We start from the raw sequence: 14,691 nt of genomic DNA, 5'->3' as shown, positions 1-14,691 counted from the left end.
TTTTTCAAATTTAAGCCAGTGTTTCACATATCACATGATGTTTTTATTTATTCATTTTACATTCCAACAAATGAAAACAAAATGGAAAGTCTAGTATATATACAACTTTAAATTATAGAACACTTTTTTGGCAAATCAACTGTGATCAGTACTATACCTGCTTTTCTTTAAAACAGTCAATTCCTTTTAAGTTCTCAGGGGAGATGTTATCTTTTGTGGTCAGAGAAACAAGGCTCACACATTGTATTTCATTATATTTGTTTTTCCTCAATTTTCATTGTCAACTTGTAATCTTTCTAACATATTTATATTGAGAGAATAATGTATTGGTTTTAACACTAGTTTATTGACTTCTATCTTGTGTTTTAAATTTTCACAATTTACAAAAGTTGAATAGTCCCATCTAGATATTGCCTATACCATTGAGATATTGCAACAGAAATCCTGAAATATGATTTCTTGGGTCAGAAAAGGGAAGGAAAACATCGAGTGCACTGAGGTGTAAAGTAGTGAATGCTTATATCATAAGTGCTGGAAAAAAAAACACATAAGGATTGCTTGTGGTAAAAACATTTGCATGCCTATGGCATGCCAGCAAAGAATACATCAGAATGAAGTTTCCAAATTTTGCTCATTTCAACAGCATTGTGACAATTCCTTTTTATTTCTGTCTGTTATGAGAATTTTTTTTTCTAAAGCCATTACAGGCTTAATTTTTTTCTTTTATTTCACCTGGTGACAATTTTTTTCCTCAAAATCCTCCATACCCCCCCCCCCAGAAATCAAGTGGTTCTCCCCTAAGTGAGCCCCTGACCTATACGGGCCAGTGGATTACTTCCTCAGTAGAACTGATATGCCTGCCAGTACCGGTGTTTATCGCCTACGGAGGCCATCATTCTTCAGTCGATCAAAGGCGCCTTTCGTACCAAAAAATACACGACAGCCGCAAAAGTGCATCACTGTCAACTTCATAACTATAGAACATATTGAAATACACAGTGAAACGTTCACAACGTAAAAAATGTGCCCATACCGAGAAACAAGATGGCGTCCGTTTCGATTCTTCAACATAGATTTTGTCCTAAAGTTGTGCGCATGCGCAGACGGTAGCTTTAGCGAAAGTGAGTCAAAATCAAGTAAATATAAAATAAAAATGGATAAAAATATTGTTTAAAAATAATACAAGGCATGTATCACCAAATTTTGAACATTTCTGACGGCATTTCAACTATACGAACACCAATGCCAAACATCACAATAATCAAATCAGTGGTTTTGAGGAAAAATTGAAAATAGTGGTTTTCAGAAAAATGCTAAAAAAGTGACTTTAAAATGATTCAATCAAAAAAAGAAAAAAGACTGTATGAGATACATGCCCAAGTGACCACCAGACCAAATTTCAGAAAAAGTTACTGAAGCGTTTCTGAGATACCTGCGTCCACAGCATACGGCCAACTGTTGGGCATATTGGGCCACGGCATCACATTAGTACCTTGTGCCCACAGGGCACAAAGTACTAAAAATGGCTGGCGATGACGTCTGGTTCAATATCAACGCCCGAGATGAAACTATTATATAACTTATATATTTAGCCATTTTTTTTATTTGAATAAGGTACAAAGTGATGATAGACTTAAAATGATCATACTTTGATCGAAAACAAAATGACGGTACTATACGGAGATATATTTAATCTTCGCTTGCATTTCCATTATTTAAATATACTCCACAGTTGAATTGCGCTTATTTCGAAATGAGTACAATTGAAAGCTGTGTTATCAAATACCGCATACTTTGCAGATCCCAGCTGGGCCTTGACTCAAAACAAACCAGATCTTATAGATGTGCAAAAAACTAGTAAAGTTTTTGTGGCGATATGACGTTGATTTCATGCAAGGGCAAAAAGTCGGAAAATACTAGTAATGAACTTGTATTTATGGAAGGCGGAATTTCTTTAAAGGTACAACGGCGGTGTATCAAAAACTGACTAGACAGCTATCGGTGCGATCTGCACACCAATGGTTATCTCTCAACTTGTTTTCTTTGTACAACGGTGAGATTAGTAGGGCATGAACTTTAACTTTTAATTAGTAAAATGTTTGCGATAATATATGTTTGACTAACATTAAGCGAGCGACAAAATGATATCACAAATAATAGTATGTACGCTGGTAGTAAGCTGAGCGCACTCTTCTGATTGTGTAACTCCACAATAGTCGACAATCTCTCGAAACGCGGCTGTCGACGATCGCCCGTCTGTTTTACGCTACGGCGTGAGCGTTAGTACCATTTTATGTTTGATGACGTCGTTCACGATTCTTGTCACGCCTCCAGTAATACAGACCTCACGAAACATACGAAAATCCTCTGTGTAGGACAAGAAGCTTTTGACTTCATAAAATGGAGCTTGATAAAATAACACTAGTGTATATCACTGTTGAAATGACGGGCGACAAGTCTGCGGTGCCATGCAAAAGCTCAGCAAATATAGTTTAACGATTTACCGACGGTCCCTGAACTTCAAACACCAAAGTGTTTATAGTCAAGAGCTATTCTTCTCATCTTGAGATAGAAAAAATTAACAAATGACGCCATGTCCATACGAAAGTCGGTGCTAAGGCTGAATTAAGAAAGATAAGTTATCAGATTTTTTCAAATGTCCTCCCCAACAAACTCAAAACGCGTTCAAATTCACCTTTTTGACTTGCGAACATTTTGAAATGGCCTGATTTTGGAACGGATATGTTTTTTATCGGTGTGTGTGTGTTTCCCTTCCGATGAAGTATTGCACTATGTTGACATATTTTCTCTTGATGGAAAATTTCATCTCACAAAACAAGAAAATAGCGGTCACATTGGAATAAGGATGATTTCCCTCTATCAGGAAACATAGACATATTTATTATAATTGAATGATAGGGATTTCAGCTGTACCTTTTTGTTACTTTTTCAGTATGAGTTCCATATGTATGAACGGCAGTTTCTTTTTCTACTCTCTGTGGCATGGTAGACTAACAAATATTCTTTTTGGCAATATATATATATATATATATATATATATATATATATATATATATATATATATATATAGTCTGGGCATTAATTCATTGTTAAGCAAAAATGCTGATTCTACACATATGGCTGTGTTAAAATGTAAAAATGATGTTCATACGCTACTTGTTTTTTACATACATACTTGTAATTTTCACGGAGTACTTGTATGTACAAATACTCCGTTTACCTATATGAACACAAGAAAAATATCTGGACAAACAGCAGGTTCTCTGAACAAACAATCAACTGGTAAACACGGTGATTATTTTGACATTTAGTCATACTACTGTTATCTCCATCACACAGAATCTTCAAACCGGTAAATGTGTAAAACTTGATATACATATAAATATGAACATATTTTTGGAATTATATAAAAACTCTGCATGAATTAATTTATTTATTTTTTGAAGATCGTTGAAGATCAATTTTTTTAATTGCTGAAAGTTGTGCTAAAAAAACTTTCAAGACCACCTTTTATCTCCTCACCTATTAAATCATTACGAATCTTCGTTTAATCCCTATACTGTAGACAGACACCAAGAAACTCTATTTGATACATTACATAGAAATATTGAAAAAAAATATAAACAGTTGCAGATCATGTCCCATTAAATCCAATGTGGTTTTTACGACAATTTACTGGCATTCATACATTTTTAGACGGAGGTTTAAATTTCGAGATTAAAGTCATAAAATGCGACAAAACGGCTCTAGATTTTGTTTAATCATTACTAACATGAGAATCATTGGAGGCAGTCAAAATGTTGGGTGCCAAAATTTTTTTCAGGTTCCCCTAGAGCAAAACTTTCAAGTCCTCCCTACGACTACCCCAAGAATTTCGAATCACGCGAATTCCTCCAGACCCCTCTCCGTTTTTTGAACGTGGCCATCGAAGTAGTATTTGAGAAGACATATAAACAAATATACGACAACAAAACTTTTAGTCCATGCCGTATCATTGTCAAAACACTAGGGCCGTTTTCTTTGCCTGAAAGTTGGAATTAAGTCAACATTTTCTGAGTACTTTATTACTCTTAACTGCGTCCAAGGATTTACATGAATTTTCATCGATAGCATTTACCTTTACATCGATCCTTCAACTGCAAATAAACAGTATGACTTTGTCACGAACTAAAAGTTTTCATCATTGTGAAAATGCGTGTAATGCAATCAATAGTGATTACTATTAAGATGAAATATATAGACTGGTTTTAGTGAAGGCCTTTGATAAAGTGAATAATGCTGTCTAACTTCATAAGTGTTAAAGCTTGCATAGGAACATGTCTATAGAGCAATTGTTCCTATCAACTAACCCTTGACGAGTGTAGAAATGCCTCGTAAAAGTCAAACTTTGGCGAATTGTTGGAAGCAGTGATTCTTTCTTATGGTCTTATTTATCTTGCTCACCGAAAGACACATTCCGTTGACGGGGTTGCAAAATTGCCTAGGGGACAAAATGTAATCTACTAACCTGTCAGCCCCCACTCTTTCAGAAGGTTTGTGTCCAATCAGATTCGAAATAAAATGCGGGAAAATGTCAATTTTCAGCCACGTGACTAGATCTGTCAACACTTTTTATATTGTAGCTGTTAAAGTTTAAGAAAACAAAGTAGTTGACCAAAGTAAGGTAAACTCTGACTTTATCCATTAAAATTATAGAGTCTGGTATTTTTTTCTGCAGTGACCCCAGCCTAAAATTGTGTGAGACATATGCTAATAAAATTAGGGCAGTCACGTTTACGCTTTTTGGTGTCTTCTCCATATGTAAGTATATTCTGTTTGGAAAAAAGAATTCTTTCACGAGTTAAGGTTCCAAGACAAGAAATGTGACCTTTTTAATCCCACGGACACCGTCCGGGGGGACTTATAGGTTTGGTCATGTCCGTGCGTCCGTCCGTCCACGCAGATATCTCAGAGACGCCTGGAGCGATTTCGTTCAAACTTGGTACAAGGATAGTACCCTACCTCATACAGATGCACGTCGATTTGTTTCACAATGCGATCAATTTGGCCGTGTTAGAGGACTTTTTAGTTTTCACCTCCATAGACTCCCGTGTATAAGGCAGTCAATAGACTCCCATGTATAAGGCTGTCCATAGACTTCCATGTATAAGGCAGTCCATAGACTCCCATGTATAAGGAAGTCCATAGACTCCCATGTATAAGGCAGTCCATAGACTCCCATGTATAAGGCCAAGAGAAATAAAAAAGTAGTATCATCGCATCGTATTTATATTGCAAAAAGGATGCAGTGACACAGTTTTTAGTCCCCACAGATAAAGTCCAGGGGGCTCACAGATTGGGTCATGTCAGTCCGTGAGTCCATCCATTCACGCAGATATCTCAGACACTTTGACAAAATGTCACGTAACCTTGGTGACCTTTGACCTCGAATATACATATTTGTCCATAACTCCAGTAACCACAAGTGCTAAACCTTTCATATATGGTATGATGGGACACCCTATGACGCCACATATTGTACCTCATTGATTATGTGCATATCTAATTTTGAGCGAGCCAATAGAGCTAGAGGTCTGATTTTTGGTATATAGGGATAACTTAGCAATACAATTATTTTGACAAAATGTCACGTGACCTTGGTGACCTTTGACCTCAAATATACATATTTGTCCATAACTCAGTAATCACTAATGCTACACCCTTCATATTTGGTATGATGGGACACCTTATGACGCCACATATTGTTCCTCATTAATTATGTGCATATCTAATTTTGAGCGAGTCAATAGAGCCAGAGGTCTGATTTTTGGTATGTAGGGATAACTTAGCAATACAATTTTTTGACAAAATGTCACGTGACCTCAATGACCTTTGACCTCAAATATACATATTTGTGCATAACTCAGTAACCACAAGTGCTACACCCTTCATATTTGGTATGATGGGACACCTTATGACGCCACATATTGTACCTCATTAATTGTGTGCATATCTAATTTTGAGCGAGCCAATAGAGCCAGAGGTCTGATTTTTGGTATATAGGGATAACTTAGCAATACAATTTTTTTGACAAAATGTCATGTGACCTCGGTGACCTTTGACCTCAAATATACATATTTGTCCATAACTCAGTAACCACAAGTGCTACACCCTTCATATTTGGTATGATGGGACACCTTATGACGCCACATATTGTACCTCATTAATTATGTGCATATCTAATTTTGAGCAAGCCAATAGAGGTAAATGTATGATTTTTAGTATATAGGGATAGACTATAGGATAGAAATTTTTTGACAAAATGTCATGTGACCTCGATAACCTTTTACCTAAAACACACGATTATGTCAATAAATAAGTAATCACAAGTGCCATGTCCTTTATATTTAGTAGGATGGGAGACCTTATGACAACACGTGCTTTACCTCGTTAATTATGCCCATATATAATTGTGGGCAAGCTAATAGAGCTAGAGGTCTGAATTTTGGCATATATGGATTAATTAGCAATACAATGGTTTTTTTTCAAAATGTCACGTGACCTTGATGACCTTTGACCTTGAATATGCATATATATGCATAACTCAGTAACCACAAGTTCTTTACGCTTCAATTTTGATAGGATAATAGACCTTAAGATGTCACATCTTGTACCTCATTTATTATGCACATATGTATTTCTTGGCTGGCCAATACAGCTAGAGGTCTGATCTTTTTTCCCGATTTAGAACCATAACTTAGACATGCCTCTTGTTTCAAATTGGGAACAATATGTCCTATGTGACCTATGTGTCCATAGATCTGAACATGTACACTCCAGTGATACTTCTTAATGACCTCATTTCCCTGCCCCATCAAGACTAATACTCCTATTACAAGTGGGGATATGTCATTTTCAATGACTTGTTAATCTAACAATTCTCTAACAGTTAATAAACTCAGAACACCTGTAAAGTATACATTTTCTGAAAGCCTACATATATGGAAACATTTTGGTAACCACAGTGTCACCATTGTTTACATAGCTATCACGTGACAAGATAATTTGCATAACCTTTCAAAAGTCGGTTTTCCCTATGTTTTGTCTCAATACTTCAAAATATCTGACTCAAACTTTCTGGAGTGCAAGCTGTCACAATGCTCTTTCAAAGTGTGTCTCAGATTTTTTATATCTTGTTTAGTTTTTTGGAGCACAATTTTAAAGAAATCAACTACGGTAAAATTCACTGCTCTGGAAGTTTTTCTGGTATAAAATCTGTTTAAGGATGTTTAAAAAAATTCTGAGACACACTTTTGAAGACCTGTTGGATAGCTTGCACTCACATGAATTTCAGCCACATATCTCAAAGCATTGAAACAAAACATAGGGAAAACCGATTTTTGAAAGGTTATGCAAATTACCTGTCACGTGATAGTTATGTAAAAAATGGTGACACTATGGTAACCAAAATGTTCTCCTATATCTAGGCTTTCCGAAAATATACAATTTACGGGGGTTCTGAGCTTATTAAACACTAGAGAATTGTTAGTTTAAAATGGTCAATTTCTTGTCTTGGAACCTTAAAAGGTATTTTACTGTTTAAGTCTGTCACTTTTATTATGTCAAGAGCAAAAATAATCCCAACTTTGTGCATAAAGAAACTTTTACATTTTACATTATTTACTAAATTGAATGGAAGTTTTAGCGGATTCATTCCCTAATTTGAAATTCCCTCTTAACATCATCGACTGTGATATAAAGCTATTACCTTGAAAGAAATGTTTACGTTTAATGAGCAAAAATGGTAATTAAACACTTTCTTGTTTAACTCAGTAGATATAACGGGCTTGGTCCTAGATACGAATGTTATTCTCCAAGACCATATTGACCAGATTGAAGTCGATAAAATATATATTATTTGAGACGAGCTGCGTGGCAGGCCACTATATCCACATTATTATCATAGATGTTTCAAGAATAGTCCGTCTTTGAGGCCACTAGAGCACAGTCTCAGATGCTGACAGACATGACCCAATTTTGCTACACCGTATAACGTTAAGTGAAGGGCTAGTGTTATTTTTTAACAATTCGAAAAACACCCATTTTACATTCCGGCCAATGTTGATCATCAAGTCACACTCAACTTAATTGAAAACGTCCTTAAATTGTTGAAATTTGTGTTGTTATCCTAATGTTAAAAATTTCTGCTCAGAAAAGTCTACCATAACCCCTCCTATGAAATGGAATAGCCCAGCAGCGGCATATTACCTACAAGTGATGTTGTCGCCAGCACTTGAGCAAGCCACCGTCTAAGAATACATGGAGAAGGAAAGCAACGTCGACTTCATTCGAGTTTGCCACTAATTTCGGAACTCTGCGTAAAATTGTCATGAGCACAAACATATTGTATGTATGATAAAGGGATTACTACACATAGTGTGGGCGATATCGCGTCTTATTCTCGTGATCTGTCTGCATGCGATTCGTTGCTAAGCAACTCGTCAGAATACGGACGTGTCATTCCAATATGAAGAACTGCATCCAAAGTCATTATCTAGATAATTGATCATACTGATTAAGTAATGTAACGCACGTTCACTTAAATAATACGACGACGTTGGAAGAGATAAGGGAGTAATACGGTGTTTTCGATAACAGTAGAGGAACACGTTGTCACAATCTTAAAGAAAAACTAAATACCGTCCTCCGTTTTAACTTACGGACCTATTTGAAAATGTTTCGGTAAGGTAGTTTCTGTGCGGGAGATGAACAGAAGATCCGCAAATATCATATACCTAGATGACCAACGCACTAAAATATCATGGGCGTTCAATCTTGCATAGAACTTTGTCAATGAAGCAATTGTTCCTATTAACTAACCCTTGACGAGAATAACACTGGCTTGTAAAGAAGTCAAACGCGGGCGAATGATTTCAAGCAGTTGGTCTTTCAAAAAGCTAAATTTAGCTTGCTAGCTTAGCAACGCGTTTAATCGACGGATGTATAAAGTGCCTGGGGGCCAAAGTTTGTACCCACTACTACCCCACCTCCCCCCAATACCACCTTCAGAGGGCATATGTCCAGTTCGAATAAAAATAGAAATGCATAGTTTTACTGGTATCAATATTAAGAAATGAGGAGTCGGATCTTGAAGTATTGACAAGGTAAATTTGACAAGGAAATATGTTCGAATCCTGCGCGACGTCCACTTTTAGAGTACCTTATGTGCGCGGATAAGATTTTATAAAAGTACACATAGTGGAAGATTTTACAACTTAATTGCTCAAAAAATTTCTCTATAGGTCTGAACGGTATTAATTTACAAATCTCACTGTTCCGTAAATCGCAGTACTTATTGATATCCTACGTATGAAGTGGTATTTTCTCTCCATTCCAGCCCCGCGCCCACACAAAAATTGACTAGTTTGGGATTATGGCCCGTCAACTATTTGTATTGTTCTTGATGTTTTTCCTCAAATGTTTGGTTAGTCCGATGACTTGTTACTTTTCGGTAAACTTGTACCTGGTTGGTCTAAAGGGCGTTTTCGATAATTTTGTACGGCCCCTTTTGCTGGTGAGGTGTTAAAACTTCCTTATGCCAGTTATACACTCTCACCTTAGTAAAACAAAGGGAAAATGAAATAAGGGAAAGTGACAACACACATGCACTACTTGCTTGTTTTTAGTTTTTTCGTGTGTTTAGTTTCTCGTTGATTGTTTAGGCGCGTATTGTTTCTCGTGCTGTTTATTTATGTTGTCTGTATTCTGGTTTTTTGTGTTTCATTGTATATCATGTTTTGGGAATTGGTGTTTGGAGTGTGCAATGGCGAGACCATGGAGCTCCGTTTCTAGCTACCTGGCGAAACAAAGCTGGATAGGTTATGTCTGAGACAACGTAATCCTTTAACGCTTTCGTTTCTGAACCCTGAAATGTTCCTTCATCTGTCGCTTGAGTTAACGTGTTTTTGGTCCGTTTTTGATTACTATACATATCTAATAGTATTGTTAGAGTGTCTTTGTTTCACTTAGTTCTTGCTTGTGTTGAAGACGCTGTCATTGCGTCCTTGTGTTCGTTTGTTTGTTTCCGAAATCTTGCCTTCACCAATGTTTCATTCAAGTTGTTGTTTCTTCTCATTGATTGAGTTTTGTAATCTTAGAATTCGTATTTTTTGTTCAAGATTTGTTGACCATCAGTCGCCTGATTTAATATAGTTCTAGATTCATGTTAGATTGCTGTGCTCTTCTTACGTTGTTGTTAGATTGATTAAAATGTGTTGAAGAGGCTGTTACTGAGCCATTCGTGTTGTCTGTGGTTCAACCTTTGTGGAAGACGCTGTTCAAGCGTCGGTTATGTTCAGTTGTTTGTCAAGTCTTGCCTTCACTAATGTGTTTTGTTTGTTTGTTTTTTGGCACTTTTGGTAAAAAGCTAGTTGGGTGAGAACCGTATAATTGGAAGAGCCGATCATCAAAAGGTGCCAAGCGCATCTTCCATAAAAGTAGTAAAGTGAAATATGCATAACTAATAGATGGGGTGCAGAACATCGTTTCAGGGCAGATCGGCGGTTTGCACCGCGCCGAATTCTGTGTGGGCGCACAGCTTTCATGTCCTATTGATTGATATCCCCGTATTCTAACCATCCTCTTTTCACTAAGGTAGTTTCTTTAATGTCGAGGTTTGCAACGCCTGACAAACCTGTATTGTGTGAGCATCGTAAATTGTCTTCATATAACGCCTTACATACACCACAGAGACGCATTCTTGGTCACTACACTGACAAACTGTCCTAACAGACAGCGTTCCCGTGAGATTGTTGTCCTGGAGACTGACCCTGTATTTCTCAGTTTGAAACGTAGGTAAATGAAATGTTTGAAGCTTGATTTTCTTATTTCGGGAGTAGTCTTCAGAATAGTGCAAGTCTAAACACTTGAAGTAGATCTTAGAATTAAAGCTTACAGAAAGACGATTTGAGACTCTCTGAAAATAACTGATCGTTACAAATGAATTAAACGGTAAGCAGGTTACTCATTCGATTTTAATGTTTGTCTAAATGTCATACCACCTGATGATTTCCATTATTCAAGAAAAGTAGGGACGAAACTTATGCCAAGGTTGATCTCAATATATAAAGAATAGAATGGCTATAAAGAATAGAACGGCCTTAATTATGTCAAAGCCTCGTTTACCGTGTCTGTATGCTTCCGAAATGGAAAAGCACGTTCTAAGTATATTAGATGTTTCAAGGCTTTGAATTTTTAACTAATAAAATTTGTGCGACAAATGGTGAAAAATCAGGTTAGGAGACTGATGTCTCGGAAGAGTAACTCAAGTTTGCATGTATAAAGTGCCTTCTCCATATGAAGTACATTCTCTTGGGAAAATTCTAATTTGTTAATGTAAAGAATGTTTCTCTTAAATTTACAACAACTAAAGTTTTATGATTGTCATCAAGGATATGACTCATGTACATGTTCTAAAGTCACTATTAGCATTTTCTTCATTTCGCCGAATGCCGCTATTTTCACTTTGCCTTAACGCCCCCGCATCACCAACCATGAAACATGTAGAGATTGTGTAAACTATCCCAGACATACTGTGTTTGCGCCGTCTTCAACGCGCACTCAACTCAGATACTGTACCAGTGCATAGGCAAACATGCCTGCCGATGACGTCTTGACCTACACCCACGTCAGAGATTAAGCTACTCGATAATCTATGCTAAGTTATGCTAAGTTATCATTTCAATAACCTACAAAATGCCAGCGGCGATTTAGTAGCTACGAAAGTTAGAACGTTTACTTTCTAGGATAAATACTCTGCTTTGCAATTCTTTTGCTGGTGACAGTTCGACTGTGACTATTTTCCCTGCAAAACATCTAAGGGAACGTATCTGATTTATGCAAGGGGGGTCACTTACCGACACCGATACTCACTATTAATAATCAAAATGATCGTTTGTTGTATGTCAAGTTTTGTTTACATATGACAAAAATACATAATGTGTTTTAAATAATCTCTGATACGGCCTTACATACCACAGAGACCCAATTTATTGTTCTGTCGAGAAAGAAACACTACGCCTTCACACTGAATGGTTGAAGTTGAGAAATTGTAATCCGTCGAATGAAGAGTGTCGACAGTATGTCTCCTATAATTTGCAGATATCGAAACTTTATTATAATCCACTAAATATTAGTGTTCCAGTTCAAACTCTCCAACTATGCTGACAATGTTTACCCAGCTGACTGTTGCATGTGCGTGGGTGGGAACAGAATGTTGACAATGAGGATACTTAGTTATTTGAATGTAGTCAAAATATAGTCAAATGATTCTTACATTGCTTACCATTTAAGGAAAAAAGTTTTGGCCTATACCGATACATATCAGCTATATTTAGTAAGACAGTATTATAAAAGAGCAACTTAAAGATACCACAGAAGCTACGTCGTTAATACATTCACGGCGTAGAACACACTAATAGATATCGTTCAGGTAAGGTTGCATCACTCCATTAAGTCCAGACAAAAATAGAAAGATTATACACACATTTTATTTTTGCATTTACTTTTGACAAAGCTGTTCTTAAAGAGATTCATCAAAAGTATAACCCGAAAAACAAATTACTCTAAAATGTGTGGATGGTGGAGAGGGAGGGAGAGAGGAGAGAGAGAGAGAGAGAGAGAGAGAGAGAGAGAGAGAGAGAGAGAGAGAGAGAGAGAGAGAGAGAAATTTAATTGATATTGAATTTTTCTGTATTTGGGACATTGCATCAAAGCTGAATACATTTTACTTTATTAGATTTGAACAAACATTTTTCATATTTACTTTATATCCACACATATCACCTGTTCAAAGTATTAAACCCTTTCCTCTCTTTCTTTCACCATCAAATATTTGTTTCGCTTGCTGTACTGTCTTCGTAAATGTATTACTCCACAGTCACAGAGAGCATAAGTTCAAACTAGTACAAACCAAGAGCAATCTTTGTCCTCAACTACATAATGACATAGCCGCTCTCACACCTAACGTCGATAAATTACATACGTAGCTATGCATTGTCTGGAAACAGAAATGCAGAAGTTTACCATGACAAAGAAACACAGCCTCCAAAATAAACAAAAACTGAGAAGTGCAACAATGCAAGCCACGAGCATTTATCTTTACAATGGTCCTTCAAATGCAAATAAACACCAGATATGAAGTGAATATGCTCACGTGTTTTACAACAGGTTCATTAATAGTAATGGGCTTCACAGAACAATGAGTTATATGTTATCACTATATGTAGCAGGTTTTTTCAACTTCGCACAGTATTCTCAGAGTTTAATCACAAATTACAAAACTTTATTTAATATGCAAATGAGCTGTTCATTAATTTGACACTGCTCAATGTTTTATGGGACAATTAGATATCCATCAGATCAACATTTGTAGCAGGTTTTATTTAATTTAATGCTGTAATTTTAGAGTAATGTCACTAATTACAAAGTTCACTAAGTATGCAAATAAACCCTCAATTAACTTGACACTGTTCAATGATTCATAGCACAATTAAATATTTATCTAATCAATATCTGTAGCACGTTTCACAAAATTTTGGTGCCGAAATTTCAGAGTTTTATACCTAGTTACAAAGTTTATTAAATATGCAAATGAACCCTTAATTAACTTTACACTACTAAATGCTTTACAATACAGTTAGATATCTGTCGTATCAGTATCTGCAGCAGATTTCATCACACTAGGTGAAGTTATATCGGAGTTATATGACTAATTACAAACCTTCATTAAATATGCAAATGAGCTATTTATTAACTTGAAACTGCCTAATACTTCTTAGTATAATTTGATATATATCAGATCAATATTTGTTGCAGTTATTTCAGAGTTATATGACTAATTATAATACTTCATGAAATATGCAAATGAGTTAATTATTAATTTGACACTGCTCAATGCTTCTCATTACAATTGGATATTTATCAGATCAACATCTGTAGTAAGTTTCATTAAATTTAACGCTGTAATTTTGGAGTAATGTCACTAATTAAAAAGTTCACTAAGTATGCAAATAAACCCTCAATTAACTTGACACTGTTCAATGATTCATAGCACAATTAAATATTTATCTAATCAATATCTGTAGCACGTTTCACAAAATTTGGTGCCGAAATTTCAGAGTTTTATACCTAGTTACAAAGTTTATTAAATATGCAAATGAACCCTTAATTAACTTTACACTACTAAATGCTTTACAATACAGTTAGATATCTGTCGTATCAGTATCTGCAGCAGATTTCATCACACTAGGTGAAGTTATATCGGAGTTATATGACTAATTACAAACCTTCATTAAATATGCAAATGAGCTATTTATTAACTTGAAACTGCCTAATGCTTCTAAGTATAATTTGATATATATCAGATCAATATTTGTTGCAGTTATTTCATAGTTATATGACTAATTATAATACTTCATGAAATATGCAAATGAGTTAATTATTAATTTGACACTGCTCAATGCTTCTCAGTACAATTGGATATTTATCAGATCAACATCTGTAGTAAGTTTCATCAAATTTAACGCTGTAATTTTGGAGTAATATCACTAATTACAAAGTTCATTTAATATGCAAATGAACCCTTAATTAACTTCACACAACTAAATGCTCTACACCACAATTAGATATCTG

This window comes from Ptychodera flava, unplaced genomic scaffold (genome assembly GCF_041260155.1).
Source record: "Ptychodera flava strain L36383 unplaced genomic scaffold, AS_Pfla_20210202 Scaffold_42__1_contigs__length_1331906_pilon, whole genome shotgun sequence".
NCBI lineage: Eukaryota > Metazoa > Hemichordata > Enteropneusta > Ptychoderidae > Ptychodera > Ptychodera flava.
The sequence above is the reverse complement of the archived record's forward strand: the minus strand, read 5'-3'. Positions refer to the sequence as shown.